This window comes from Equus przewalskii, chromosome 17 (assembly GCF_037783145.1).
Source record: "Equus przewalskii isolate Varuska chromosome 17, EquPr2, whole genome shotgun sequence".
NCBI classification, from domain to species: domain Eukaryota; kingdom Metazoa; phylum Chordata; class Mammalia; order Perissodactyla; family Equidae; genus Equus; species Equus przewalskii.
In genome coordinates, this window is record NC_091847.1 from 58606834 (window position 1) to 58621279 (window position 14446).

The following is a 14446-nucleotide window of genomic DNA, read 5'->3' on the forward strand; positions in this document are numbered from 1 at the left end:
TCACTATCCTCCATTTGCTATGACGAGATGAATACATTGTTTATTTAAGCTCTTACTGTATGCTGGGCAGTATACTAAAACATATTTTATGTACAAATATTTTGTATATTAACTTATATACATATATAATATATCATACTATATATTATACATATATAAGTATAACATACATATATACGTATATAGTATATATAGCATATACATATATGGTATATATATATATATATGGTATGATATATGTACATATGTATATAATCTAATGTAGGTTAAACCTCTCTCTAACAAGATAATAAGGTTCTTAAGAGCAGAGATGGTTTTAAACCTCTTTAGTACTTTCCCTATGTGCCTGGCAAAATGTTATCACATAAATGTCACTCAATAAAGACTTGTTGAATGTAAATTAAGATGTTCTTTTGTGAATCCACATTTTATAGTGCGCTAGAAAGAAAATGGTCCCACAGGGCTGATAGAGCTACAAATCACCCAAACCAATGGCAAAACAGCAGTAATCTGAGAAGCACAGCTTTCTCTCTAATGTATTAAAGTGCTGTAGATTTACCAGATTCAACCCATCAACGAGTTAAATGCATGGTATTAGGCTGGAGTGAGGCATAAATAAACTTCTACACATTTATACAGTTATAGTCTAACTGAAGAGCCCAGAGTAGTATATATGAACAAAAGAACCATTAAATGCGAATCGTATGGTACCATCTAGAGCACGAGTTAAGAGAAGAAGGTATTAAAAAGGGAACAAAATAGCATAGTAGTTCCCTAACTACATAGGGCTTTGGGGCAGGCAGACAGACGTGAATCTGGATTCTGCTACTTTTTTACTGTCTCATGAGGCAAGTTACTTAATTGCTCTGAGCTTTTTGCATCTTTAAAATGGAGTACTACCTCCCTAAGGAGTTGTGACAATTAAATGAGGTTGTATATGTTGAACACTTAGAACATGGCCCTACACAAGGTAAACAATCATTTGAATTAGTCAAAAAAGGCTTCAAGGTGAAATGATACTCTAGCTAGACCTCCAAGTGTTAGGCTTTGGGTAAGAGAGGGAGGGGTCCAGGGCAGTCCAGGCAGAGGAAGGGTAAAAGCAGGAGAAGGCAGGAATGGGAACTGAGCACTTGAACAAGAGTGAGGGAGTCCCTTAGAACAGAGTAGAAGAAATTGGCAGCAGGGAAAAATTAAATTTGTTCAGTAAAATGGGTTCAGAGGGTTGGGAGCCATGATATCATGCCAGAAGTGTTTAGACTGGAGATGACATACAGATGGAAAGTCCTCAGTTGCTCCATTCTCTGTCTGTAGCACCCTGAACATAAGTTTTAGATGGCATATTATTGCAGCTGGATACCCCTTTATATTGGCTTTTTCTCTCAGCAATTGACGTGTTGTCTTATATATATGGGCAATAAATCTTTTGTCTTTATATAAATTAATGAGTTTTCATGCTGATAATCCTTCGCTTTGCTTTTTGTCACACAGGTTAGATATATATATATGAATAGCTATCCCTCTATAAAAGAGGAAGAGAATATATGTATTAAAGATGACCAAGGAGTGCTTAGGAATCTTATAATTAAAGTTCTATGGAAGTATAATATGAATGAGATTCTATGTGGAGTATATGTTTATAAATATTGTCCTCCATTATGGTGCTTAATTCTTTGGTATCTCTTGGAGTGTATTCTCTTAAGGAGGTATTCCAGAATGTCAAGTTTTAATAATAAAATTAATTATAATGCATATTGATTTAGAATATCTACATCAAAACTTTTTTCTGTTTTAAAATAAGAAAATCTACATCTTTTGGCAATTTAAATTTCAGTTTATTGAACTTGTTATAAAGTTTAATAAATTAAGGCCGTCAGTCAGTAACTTGACCTATAGAGTAACTCAATGTGACACATTGTAAAAGAAGAAAATAAGACATTTTCCAAAATACCAGATTTAATTTTAAGCGAAATTGGTTTATTAGCTCTCTGCTGGGTAGCTTGGTTTTCCCATGCCCAAAGAACTGGGAATAATCCATTTTTATTAAATTTTATTGTACTCTAAGGAAAATATCTTTGAAAAACTAAATTGTTATTCTCTGTCCTTTAGAAATAGCTATTTGAAGAGTTTATAGGATTTTCCTAGTTGTCTGATTGAAGCTCTCTGATTCCTATGTAGATTTTCTCCAACATACAACATTTGGTTTGCAGAATTGTGGCTCACAGGAAAATGGCTGCCTAACAGAGGCAGAAGTATAATTATGATATCATTAGAAATATTTAAATATAAATAACATTCTATATTTGTCCTTGTCACTTGTCTGGGTTTTGACAGGGGGAGCCAGTTTTGATGGGATTCCTGTGGCCCCATAGATTTTTATCCTGTTATCCAATTTTCCGCTGCACTGCTCTCCTTCTGTCAAACTGACTGCCAGCCAGCCTTACATTTTCCCGAGAGGAGGAGCAAAGCTTTGTATTATAGTGGACAGAAGAAGGAGAACAAAAAACTGATTTTTCCCCTCCAAGTGCTGTACTCTCTCTTTCTAATGGAAAATTCCATTGTCTGACGGGTTGAGGGGATGGTGGATGGAGAACAGGGAAGACCTCACGTTTATATTCAATGGTGCAAGATAATGCTGCAAAGCAGACTCAAATATCAAGCTGAGCAGAATACAGATCAGCAGACAGTTTTCCAGGATGCACAGAGTCACAAGAGTTGCTGAAATGCTGCCAAAACTGGTTTGTGCTGAGTATTCCCTAGCATTTTAAATATTGGCTTGCTGTCATATAAAATGAAAGGATACTTAGCAATCATGGTATAAGGGAAAAGAAAAGGAGCACTTTGTTTCCATGTGAAGATGTCGCAGCAGATGCTGTTTTATTTTGGGGTTTTTCATTGACATTGGCTCATGGTTCAGGACTTAGAGCAGAGATCAGACAGGTAACAAAAATGAGTGGGTTGACAGAGTGTTAAACAATAGGGAAGAGTGAGAAGTGGGGTGAGGTGGCAAGCTCAGGCCCCATCTGCAGGACTTTAAAATGCCGAATTGCGGAAACCAAACAAAACATGCACTTCAGGCCACACATATTTTTAAGCTGAGTGTGGCTCATGGCCTTTTGGATGCAATCTCTGGATTAGAGAAAAGAGTGGTCCTACGGACCTATCAATTAACCAGTGATGCAGGAGCTAACCGAAAGGGCAGGTTTTTATGACTATGATCACTTATTGGTAAGATAAAGACCTTATTGTGTCTCAGCAACTGTAGTATGTCCTTATTTATATCATTTAAGCCTTTTAATAATCTTTAAAAAAATTGATTCATTGCGTATATAAAAAGGCATCAAGTTTAGCAAATAGTTTTCTTCTTATTTACGTTCTAAGTAAACCATGAAAGTTTCTTAGAATCTTGGGAATATATTTAGCATTATGTGAGTCAACTTCTATACCTGTGAGTACAAAGCATTTTGCAAAACTGAAAATGTTGAGCTGTGTAAGAAATTTTGCAGTCAGCTGTTAAAATGTAAATTTCCATTCTGAATTGGGTGAAGTGGCTTACTGAACAGGATATGATTTTCTCATGAGGGCATGAGTACTTAAGATACCGGAAACAAATGTGAAAGAAATTCACCCCTCTTACTTTTCTGGGGAGTCTGTGCTTTAAAATGGAGGTTGTACAATCTTACGGATTAGGGATTTTTATTTTTGCCTTTGTTTACATAACAAATGAAAAAGATTAATCTACCTCCTGACATTAAAAGGGGGTTGCGATGCCTATGAAAGTTCTGGGCTTTGGGGATTTGCTTAATAAATGCTTGATTGGATGTATTTGCCACTTTAATATAGGAGTCAGGTCATTTAAAGTCATTGTATCCTGTTTGTGGATACACATACAGTGTTTTCAACTATATTTCGACAATATTTCTGAGCCTGTTCAATCAAATTATATTCTTAATTTACAATAAGTCGGAGTCTTTGATGGGTTCAATGTATATGAACTGATGTTCTGAAGAGTCGAACACCTGACACCCACCTGATTTGCTTTTTGACTCACGCTGATGTGTCTAGTCAGACATGTACCATCTTGTCCTTCTGTCTGAAGAGGCCTGAGTTTGACACAAATGAGAAAAAGGCGATAGTGGTTAATAACAGTATTTTAGTGTCCACGTTAGCTTTTAACAAAGCTAAAATCAAGTAAGTTAGTGTATCTGTAGGGGAAGAAGCTGTACATCCAAGTATTGAAAAAATTGTAATTTTTCTTGCTATGAAATCCATATGTTAATTTTAGCTCTTGAAATTCTATTTTAGTATGAAATTAAATAAACACACATATATTCTACTCTCTTTCCTTATAAAGTATTCTCTTCATTGACCAGCTATGGTTCATTAAAAACGATAACACATTAACCAGGTGAATAAGATTAAATAGTACAATCTTGAGTAGGTAGCCAGAATGAATTACCTGATTGCCTAGTCAAGATTCTACCAAAAGCTTATGGACAAATAGAGACAAAAAAAAAAAAAGAAGCTATAAGTTTCAACTTATGTTTTTTGTCTCTTTTAATGAGTAGAAGAACCATGTACCAGTATTTTCTGATTTTATTCACAGGGGCAAAGTAACACTGGGTTTTACCATTTTTTAGTGAATCAGGGTTGTAATACATGAGCTCAACTGCACAGTGTCAGGATCTCTTGAGGCAGATTTTCCTGTTCTTCTCTAGAATGAATGTAAAACTGGAAATAAAAACTCACGAGAAACTACTTCCATGTGTATATATGTATCCTGATTTCCTGTTTGTGTACTGCTCGTATCATGACACTCTTAGTCTGCACCATTTTTCAATTCATGGCTTCCAATAGCATTTTAATGATGTCTTTGTGCTGGCCTGTATCAAGGGTATTGATTCTGTTGTTTCAATAACGGTAGTATGAAAAATAGTTTGTGGTTGTCTTTTGGGTTAAAAGAAACTTATTACAGCTTCCTGTTTCTCCATGTGTTGCCAAAAATGTTATTGTTGGTCAGATTTGGAGATATCTTCTGAATCTGTGACCATTTTTTAGATTTTTCCATCAGCACATTTTGTAAATACAGCACAATTTGCTGCAAGAGTTGGACTTAAAATAAGAGGGCTTTATGTCTCTACCAAAGGCAGACAGAAAAACAAACAAATCCACCTTTTGGGGTTAGCTATTTTTACAGATTTCTAAGAAAATTCCATGTGTGCAGTTCTTTTCATGTACTAAGGAGCATAAAAGGATGGAACACTTAGCCCTTCTAAAGGTTAAAATTCTAAATGAATTAATCACAAATTGTAAAGGACAAAAAACAGAAAATATTTAATGAAAGATTCTTGTTCTTTAGGGCCTTGTTGCTCAAAATGTGGAAATGTGGTCTGCTGACCAGCAGCTGACGTCTGAAATGCCAACCTTAGGCCCAACTCTAGACCGTCTACATCAGAATCTGCATGTTAACATGCAGGTTTGCGTGCGCTTTCGAGTCCCAGAAGCACATAGTTGATTTCTATGCAGTCAACACAATAATTTCAAACTTATCAGCAGATGATGTTTTTATAAAGCTTTGAGGTTTACAGCTTTGTAAATACAGCCTGAATTATTTCTGTTTCACTCTGTAACACAAGTAAATTAACCTTTCTAATATGGCCCATTTAATTTTTAATTGCTGTTGTAACCTTAAAGATAGATAAGCTTAGAACAGAAAATACAGAACTAAATTAAACCCCAAAGGTCACGTTTGAAAGCCCAAAATACCTACAAACTTGCTATAAGATGTCCATGTGTCTTTAAATGTGCGAATCTTCAAAATCATGTATTTTTTTGTTACTTGAATTGTCGACAGGATAGTTACTTTTGAGTGATTTGAGTGTAAAATGCCACTGGCGAAGGAAACATATGTTTTTCTCTTCAAAATTCAAAACTGGCTGAATGAATTAAACTCAAACTTATAAAAATAATTCACCTTCAGGCTGAGCCTTTCTCATCACAGTGGCAACCAGAGTTCAAGAGAGACTTGAGTGGCATTTATGAACACCTGTAATCAGAGGTTTTAGTGAGGGACATTTTCCCCTTTAGCATTCAAAATCGATCATTATGTCTGGGAATTGATGGTAAAAGAGAGCACTTATATTTGCTCTATCATTTGGATGCATATTGATCTAATGGTAGAAAAGTATCTTCTTGGATGTTCTCATTTTTTTTGCCTCCTTTCCCCTGAACTCTCATCCTTCTCTCTCTCAATTAAGTATTTGAGCCCCTGTTATGTGCATGGCTTTGTTTCAGACTATATAAAGATTCAAAAGGAACAGAAGACATTACTCTCATCTTTCAGGATCTTCCAAGTTCCTCATATTTTCCAGAGATAAAACACCGTCATGACATATCCAACCTTAGCGTTTTTCTTGCTGTCATGATTCAGGACCAGTTGCTTCTATTTTTTACTCTAGTTTCTTTGTTTTCCCTCCACATCACTCCTGTTTCTTTGTAAGTAGATCAGTTACTATAGAAACATCACTCTCCTGGGTGTGGTGACCACCACAATTTATAGATGATTCTGAAAGTTTGAGTACACGAAACCAACATCGCACACCACCCTTTTGTTTCTAGACGTACTTTACTTTGAGATACCATCATCTTATAAAACAGCTTTCACTTGGTTCAGTGCATTGGAAATTTTAATTTAGATGTAATTACCAAAAGAATTATTTTAACCGCAAACATATTTGTATTCAGCAAAAATTCTATTATTTTTTAACATTTTGCAAAAATTAACAAGATATAGTGGAAAGGCATGCCGATTTGATCCTACAGTAGAGGAATAGCATCCAACTCTACAGCAAAATCTATCAAACTTCTTAAAGTTTGAAAAAGAAATCAAGACAAATGAATATAAACCTTTGAAACATACTTTTTTTGTCTCATTTTCAGATCTATAGTGGGTTTCCTATAGAGTGAAGAGGGAGAATTTTTTTTCCTTTATCTGATGTCACAGAGTGAATGGTTCCAATTTAGTTTCCAACAGAGGGGCTCCCTTGAATTAATTGACAATAGACAGATTAACAGGAGAAGAATTTATTATACATGTGGGAGTATTTAGTAGTGAGTAACTAGCAGAGTAGCCAGAGGTAAGGGTTCATCTGTCAGCTTAACAAAAGGGAAGGGGGTTTAGGGTTTCAGTGTGAAAAAGTATGGAAGGTTGTATTGGGCAGTCTGCTTCCCGGAAGGAGCTGGAGGGTGCCCCAGCAGCCTAACGGCAGCTCTATTTTTGGGAGGCTCTACTTTTGTCAAATAAGGAAAGTTCAGGTAAGATTTCTTCCTGCTGATCCCTCCAATGGCTTTTCCAAACTTTCTCATGTCACTGATGTTTAGAAAGCTGTGTTTTACGTTTGTAATTTATATTAATCCTCATTCTAGTCAAATAAATGTAGGAAATGTGTGTTAGTCTATACTTAAAAATTATGTCTCCGGCTTAAAAAAGGAATTTGAGATGGAGTCTCTATACTCTACTATGAAATATTAGAACTGATTAGAGTGGCTAGCATAAATTCTTTGATAAAATTATGGCATAATGATACGACATATGACCATTGACTCAGTGTGCCACGTTCTTTGCTCCTTGAAAGAAGCTTTAAAAAGGGAAGTTTAAGGAACGACCAGGGAATCATATGAACATAGGTGATCAAACAGGCAAAGTTAGAAACATTTGTGTTTGGCTTCCACTTACTGGTTCCAAGGTCCCCTGGATTTTCCGATTGCTCTTCCTGCTCAGTGCTTTCCTCTTGGGTCTTCAATTTCTGGCTTTTTTCCCGGTCCCTTACTGTTTGCTTGTCCATCTTTCGTCCATGAGACTGTAACTCCTCAAGGGAAAGGAGTGGCCACTACTCATCTTTTCTTCCCCACGTTGCATGCCTCGTACATTGTAAGTGAACCACAGATTGTGCCAAATATTTGAGGACCCACATTTTCATTTGTCCTGTCAGAAATCACCAGTGATGGACAAGGTTAGGGACAGGTGGATATGTTGGATCCTGAAATCACTCCTCTTGGGTGATTAATTCTCTGCTTATGCCTGTGGCCTGGAGTGTGGGCAGAGGCAACTCCTCCCTCTTATTTGTTCTTTTCCAGTACATGGATGTATTATACCAAGAAGAGAAGCTATGCCATGCAGCTACCTGCCTTACTGGCAGTGATCCAGGAATGCTGGGGAACCTGTGGCCATTGTAGCATTTTTGTCCACCAGCTAGCTTCCCTGTAGAATAACTACTACTAATATAAAAAATTTACTATTACAATCAGGATTACTAACTAGTGCAAGCATTCACCATTTATAGAATACCAAGCCCTGTGCATGACATCTTGCTTATATTTATATCTTCCAACAGCCCTAAAAAGGGAAGCTATTATATGCATTTTACACTTGAGAAAACCGAAGCTCAGAGTAGCTAAGTAGCTTGAGCAAATTCACACAGCTCAGTAGAAAAGCATTCCAAAGCCAGTTGCGTCAACACACAGTTGAGGGTCATGACCTCCCTGGCTAGCAGCACAGTTGGTTAGACTATTCTACTGTCAACAGAGAACTAGTACAGTTGAGGACACAGAGTAGGGGCTCATAAAATGTTTGATTGGTTGTTTTCTGCTAGCTTCTGGAATATGCATGGCTGGGGATCTAGAAAACAAAGGAGAATGGGCCCCATAGATAAGCTTCATCGTCATTATTTTTTAATCTTTAACCACACTTAATTTGCTTTATAAAATCAAGTCTTTGGGAGAGTGAATTGAGTTAGCTATAATTTTACCTTTTGTATTGAGATTAGCTCTCTAAAAACGTTCAATGATTAGACTAGTGTAACTTGGGGGACTGAAATAATCTCAGTAAAATCAAAGTAATACAGAGACATAGCTATAAATATAACCATCTATTGATAGTTCTCCTGATGAAGAATGTATTCCACCACCCTGAAGAAATAGAAATGTTAAATAATTAAAGTAAGGCATATAAAAATGGTGATTCCAGTGACTATTTTCCTTTGGAGGTACTATGTCTTTATCTGCCAGCGTGGCATGCCTACTATTTTTTTTACAATATGCATTTGCATTTCGAAAATTTGAGACTGGTGATGTTATCTGCAAAGAGAAGATAGTGAGAAACTTCAGAATGTGTCCCACTGCCATTTGTGCCAAAGGCTGGTCAGTGCCCTGTGGTGATAGGAGCAGCTGAGGGGACTGACACTCTCCCTGGAGGCTCAGCCTCAGCACAGAAGCGGCCTGAATGGAGGCCTCAGGACTCCTGGGGGCGGGGCCCAGGCACAGATGTCATGGGCTGCAGAAAGCCCCTAAACAACTTCTGTCCTTTATAGAAGCACCTAGATCCAAAATAGGATTTTGCTGATATTTTCTTTGAACAAAAGTATTGCCTTCAGTCAGGCAGCATACAGAATTTCCACTAAGATGTGTACCTTTAAAGTAACTCATTTCATCCAGGAGTTGCTTAAATCGTAGATTTCTAGATTAGTTTTAATGTAAATAAGTTGACAGCAGAGTGAAGAAAATCCTAAAATTAGTTCAATATTTGAAAAGTGAAAGACAATTGGATGATTTGGAAATACTTTGTAAAATGTTTATCTTTAAGAGAAATACATCATGTCAGTTTCAAATATGTATTCCTTTTCATTTGCTCAAGTTTTGTGACTTAGTCAATAGCCATCTCCATGATTTGTGACTAGTTTTAAAAAAACACATACAATTTAAAAACTGAGTGATTTGTTGTAAGATTACAAAGAGAAATTTTTATCTCTTCTTCTTTTTTGATATCCATCACTGGTTCTTTATCATATTTTCTAATAGTAGCTACTATCCATGTAACTGGCATGCTTACAATATGCATCAATTGTCTAATTCTCCAGGATCCTGTATCTACAAATTTTCTGAGTTAAGGTTAAACCTTTCCTTCCTTCCTTCTTTCCTATCTTCTTTTTAAAATAAAGATACCTTTCTTATAGGATTAAAATTCTGAAAAGGACTCAAGTGGTTTCCATTGATAGGAAATGAACACCACAGTTTTCATCTGAAACTGTCATCAAGCTCTTGGAAGCACCCAGCTTATCCTTGTTCTCTGATAAGTGGATCACTAGAAAGAGAGAGAGGGCATGTTCTCAGCTTCCTCTCACCTCGTCCTTTAACTCACACTCCATCTACAAGCCTGGCCACAGGGCCCAGAGCTGCCCTCCCAACTGAGAGTGACAGAAAGTCCTTTGTCTTCAACTAGGAGCCAGGTGATTCTAATTCCACTATGATTGCTTCATTCTCTGGGGTCTAGAAAGTTTTCTTGGGTTCCGAGAGTCCCCTTTTAAAAAAATGCAAATTCTTTTGAGATGATTTAATTATCATTACCTCTTTAATAGGATAAGAGTTGACAGTGGCAGAGAGTAAAGTGGTCCTTAGAAGAGGCATAATGAATGGGAGGCAACCTGATGGGTGGAAAGAGGCAAAGAATGGAGACTGATTCTGGTAACTCTACATTGTACGTCAGTCAGCACTTTCTATGCAGAATATTGATTCCACCTATAACATAGGGTTTAACTGTTGAGGCATTTTGAAGAGAACCCCTTTAAATTTGAAAATGTCTTGGAAGTAATTTTATAAAAATCTTCTGACATAGAACTGATGTCATAGGTACATAGGTTATACTGCCTAGGATAATAATATGAGGCCACCAGCTAGGAGCACTGTAGACCCAAGAGGAAATTGTGGCTTAAATATGTCTCCGTTTGGGGCTTTCATGGGCCTGTTGACTATCGTCCTTCCCCTGAGCCAGAACCAGACATGGTTCTGAATTACCTGATTCATTCAGTCTGAAGAAGGTTAAATAGGTATCTGCCTTTTACTATCTTCACACCCCCCACTCCACTTTGGTGAATTTCATATGTCATAATCCTGCTACCAAAAATATATTATTTAGTACATCTACAGGTATGGATTCTTGAGACTCAAAAAATTCCTAGCAATAAAAAATAGATGTATTTTTCTTTTTGAAAATCCTTGATGTATTGTTACAGCTTAAGTTCCTCAGAGTTTGGGATGCAAAAGTTTTATTAGGAGTTAACCCCTGTGGGAGAGAGGGGGCAAAAGCAAGATTGGGTGGAGGAGGAAGTCCATCTGTGAAGCAGAACTGGCAAAACTTTGGGCAACCTTGTGGGCACCTCGGGAGAGAGCATTACCTGTCAAGGCCTTGGGCCAAAATGGCTGGGCTTTCGTGTCCCTGCCTGGCTCAGTCACAAGAAGCAGTTTGGCCCAGGTAGGGTGAGGCTGGGGGCAAGGTGACTGCAACTAAGCTGACCCTGAAGGAGCTGCCTGCTGGAGGCTGCTTGCTGACTGCTGTTCATGCGCCCGCACAGGGGGATGAGGGCAGCGCATCTCCACGTCTTCCGTAAGTCTTCATTTTCATGATGTCTTATTCACTACTGGTGTCTCTCCAAATGGTTGAACATTAACATTCTGGGCTTCTTTATCATTTTGCTCTATTGGTTTATTTCCTCAAAGTGTTAGAGCTTATAACTGCTACCACATGAGTGTTGCATAAAGATTTAAGAATAAGGATTTGGTTCAAATTTTCTGCTTCTACCACTCACCAGCTGTTTAACCCAAGGTAGATTTCTTAACCTCTCCAAACTTCAGCCTCCCCATTTTAAGTTGTTGGGTGATTAAATGAGGAATGCATACAAATTCATTGGCTTAGTAACTAGTACATTCTATGTGCCCCGTAAGTGTTAGTTGTTAATAATTTTTTTGTCATCATTATTCTCTACTCTCTACTTGATGCAGAATTTAGAGCCTGAGAGATTTTCCAAATGCACTGGTCAATAATAGAAGAAACCAACTCCCCAATATAGCTGCTTATTAGGCAATGTGGTAGCAGAACAAAAACTAAGTTAAAATAATTAAATAAGTGCAAGGCAAGGGGTGAGAGAAAACACCATCTGCCAGCTCTCCGTGTGTCATTTAGGAGCTAGCTGGAAGATAATGAAGGCCATTGCATTCTGGTCATGGATGGGTCCTTCTGCTTGGCTGGTGTTATCGCCTTTCTCCGAATAAAAATAGCCCATGCATCCTTTACCACAGCTCAGTAAACACAGATTATGTGAATAAAAATAAAAGGATGCACAAGAAAATCTTTGGGGAGATTTGCTGCAATTTATTTGTTTCCTGGTGTAGCCATGAATTTCACTACGATCAATAGTTTAATCTGAACAGCAAGGCATTTGGTTTTTGGCTGTTTATGGTCAGTTTTACACTATTTTCCTAGCAGGAGCAGTCATATGAAATACTCATCAAAGCCACGAAACAATCTTCAAACTTAAAGCAGTGTGGTGGGTTGAGGGCAGCACTGCCCATGTCACCAACAAAGGTTCAAATTTGGGTTTGGCCACCTACGACCTGTGAGGACTTTGGGTATTCCTGAAATCTTGGCTTCTCTTCATCAAAACGGTGATGCTAAACAATCTTGTAATGTTTATACGAGATCTTATGAGAGATGAGTGAAATGTTCTATTAAAAATTCTTTGTAAATCTTAGTTTATCATGATTAAAAATAGAAAGTTACTTTTGAAGGTTAGTTTCACATTGTTATTTTGAGAGTAAACTGACTACCAGTCCCCAGCCGTTTGAAATTATTTAAATTTGGGGAATTTACTTGGGGAAATTACTTAAATTTTGCTGCCTCAGTTTTCTTATCTGTAACATGGCAATAATAATATACTGACCTCATAAATTTGTTGAGAGGATGCAACGAGATACTCTAGGTCAAAAACTCAGAGTACAGAGCCTGGCACAGAGTGCTTATTTGGCTGCTAATGTTATGATTTTAGTACAAGAGCAAATAGTCATTTCTCTGTGTTTTGCTCTGAGCAATTCTGGAATGGTTTACTAATATTTTCATTTTAATTCTGGAGTTGTATAGTGATACCTACTAATGTATAGCCGGCATTCTGAAGAGATTGCAATAACAGGAAAAGAAAAGAAAGGGAAGAGGCCCTTGAAAAGGGGAGAGTAGTCCTACGTTTTGTTTTCACAGATATTTCTATCATCAGATTGATTTTAATTTTTAAAAAGCAGAGATTAAAAAGGCATATGGTATAATACAGAGGAAAATGCACCAGTGTGGAGGTCTAGAGCATGAAGTTATGGTTCCCCCTCTGTCACAAACAACTGTCTATGGACATTGAATAACAATGTAACGTCACTGGCCCCAAAGGAGATGGGTGGACAAGTTCAGCGCTTCTCCAGCTTGACCACACATTAGAGTCACCAGGAGTGCTTTTGAAAAATAATACATCTGGCTCCACCAGGTCCATCTCGGATCAATTGGATTATAATCTCTCTGGGGCAGAACCAGTCTCCAAGCCCACTGAGTGTTGGGGATACACAGTGAGGCTCATGGACCACCCGGTAGGGTGATTCCTCGGGTCTCTTCCCACCCTGAAATCTCTGTACATCTCTTCGCTGCAGGTCACGGACGTAAAGAGTGCTTCTGAAAGTGAAAATGGATGTAGAGCAGTGGCTAGAGAAGGTTAAGGAATTTGATTTAAGCTATTAGCTTCTGAAAAATAGCAAGTTATTTTCTGGCCTTCACGGTAAACCATAAACCTCTCTCCTTATGAAAAAGGTGATAACTCTACTTCACCTGTAGAGGCTGTATATTGGACTCAGCCATCCCCTTTTCAATTTACCTCCATTCTTATGTGAAAAGCTCTACCCTCGCAGAAGCTTGCTTCTAACATGGGTAAAATACTTAACGCAGCATTTAAAAGTCACGCATAAGGCCTCACCTCTGCCTATGGGCAATAAGAAGAGAAAAAAGTGTGAAATTGCTTCCAGAGAGGGATTTTCTTACCCATTGATCTCAGCACAGAACATCAGCCTGGAAAGAATGTTTTTGTAATAGAAATATCCAGTGAAAACCACCAATCATTTCCATTTATATCATTACAACGATGGAAGAACACATGGCTTAGATTAGGAAAGTGAACGTTAGCTATGAGGGTGCATTTGCAGGAGACATTAATTAGGAATGAGAGTATCTCAAGTACTTGGGAAACAAATTTGTTTAATAAGCTTCATGGTTTGCAGATGCCTTTCCCTCATCCTTCGCCATGATTCCAAATAAAGTGGTTTTATCCATGCAGAGCTAAGTACACTCAAGAAGTCATGTGATTTTTGTGCTTCATTCCATTCATGTTGGAAAGCAAGTTGACAGAACCTTCACATGAGTAAGATATCTCTTATAGAAACACACACCCAAGTGAGGCATCATCATGCTAAATCAGGACCTGATTTTAAGCTCCATCTATTTAGGACTTTGCCTTTAGAGAGACCTCCACTCAGACTACTACATCCAGATGCTGACGTGCTGTCTCTATTCCTGGAGACTCTCCACCCTGGG

General features: G+C 37.7%; 1 long non-coding RNA gene across 3 annotated transcripts in view; it reads left to right on the top strand.

Moving 5' to 3' along the window:
• LOC103553715 (uncharacterized) overlaps nt 1-14446 on the top strand; it is a 181842-nt gene that overhangs the window by 84947 nt on the left and 82449 nt on the right. The window lies entirely within an intron of this gene.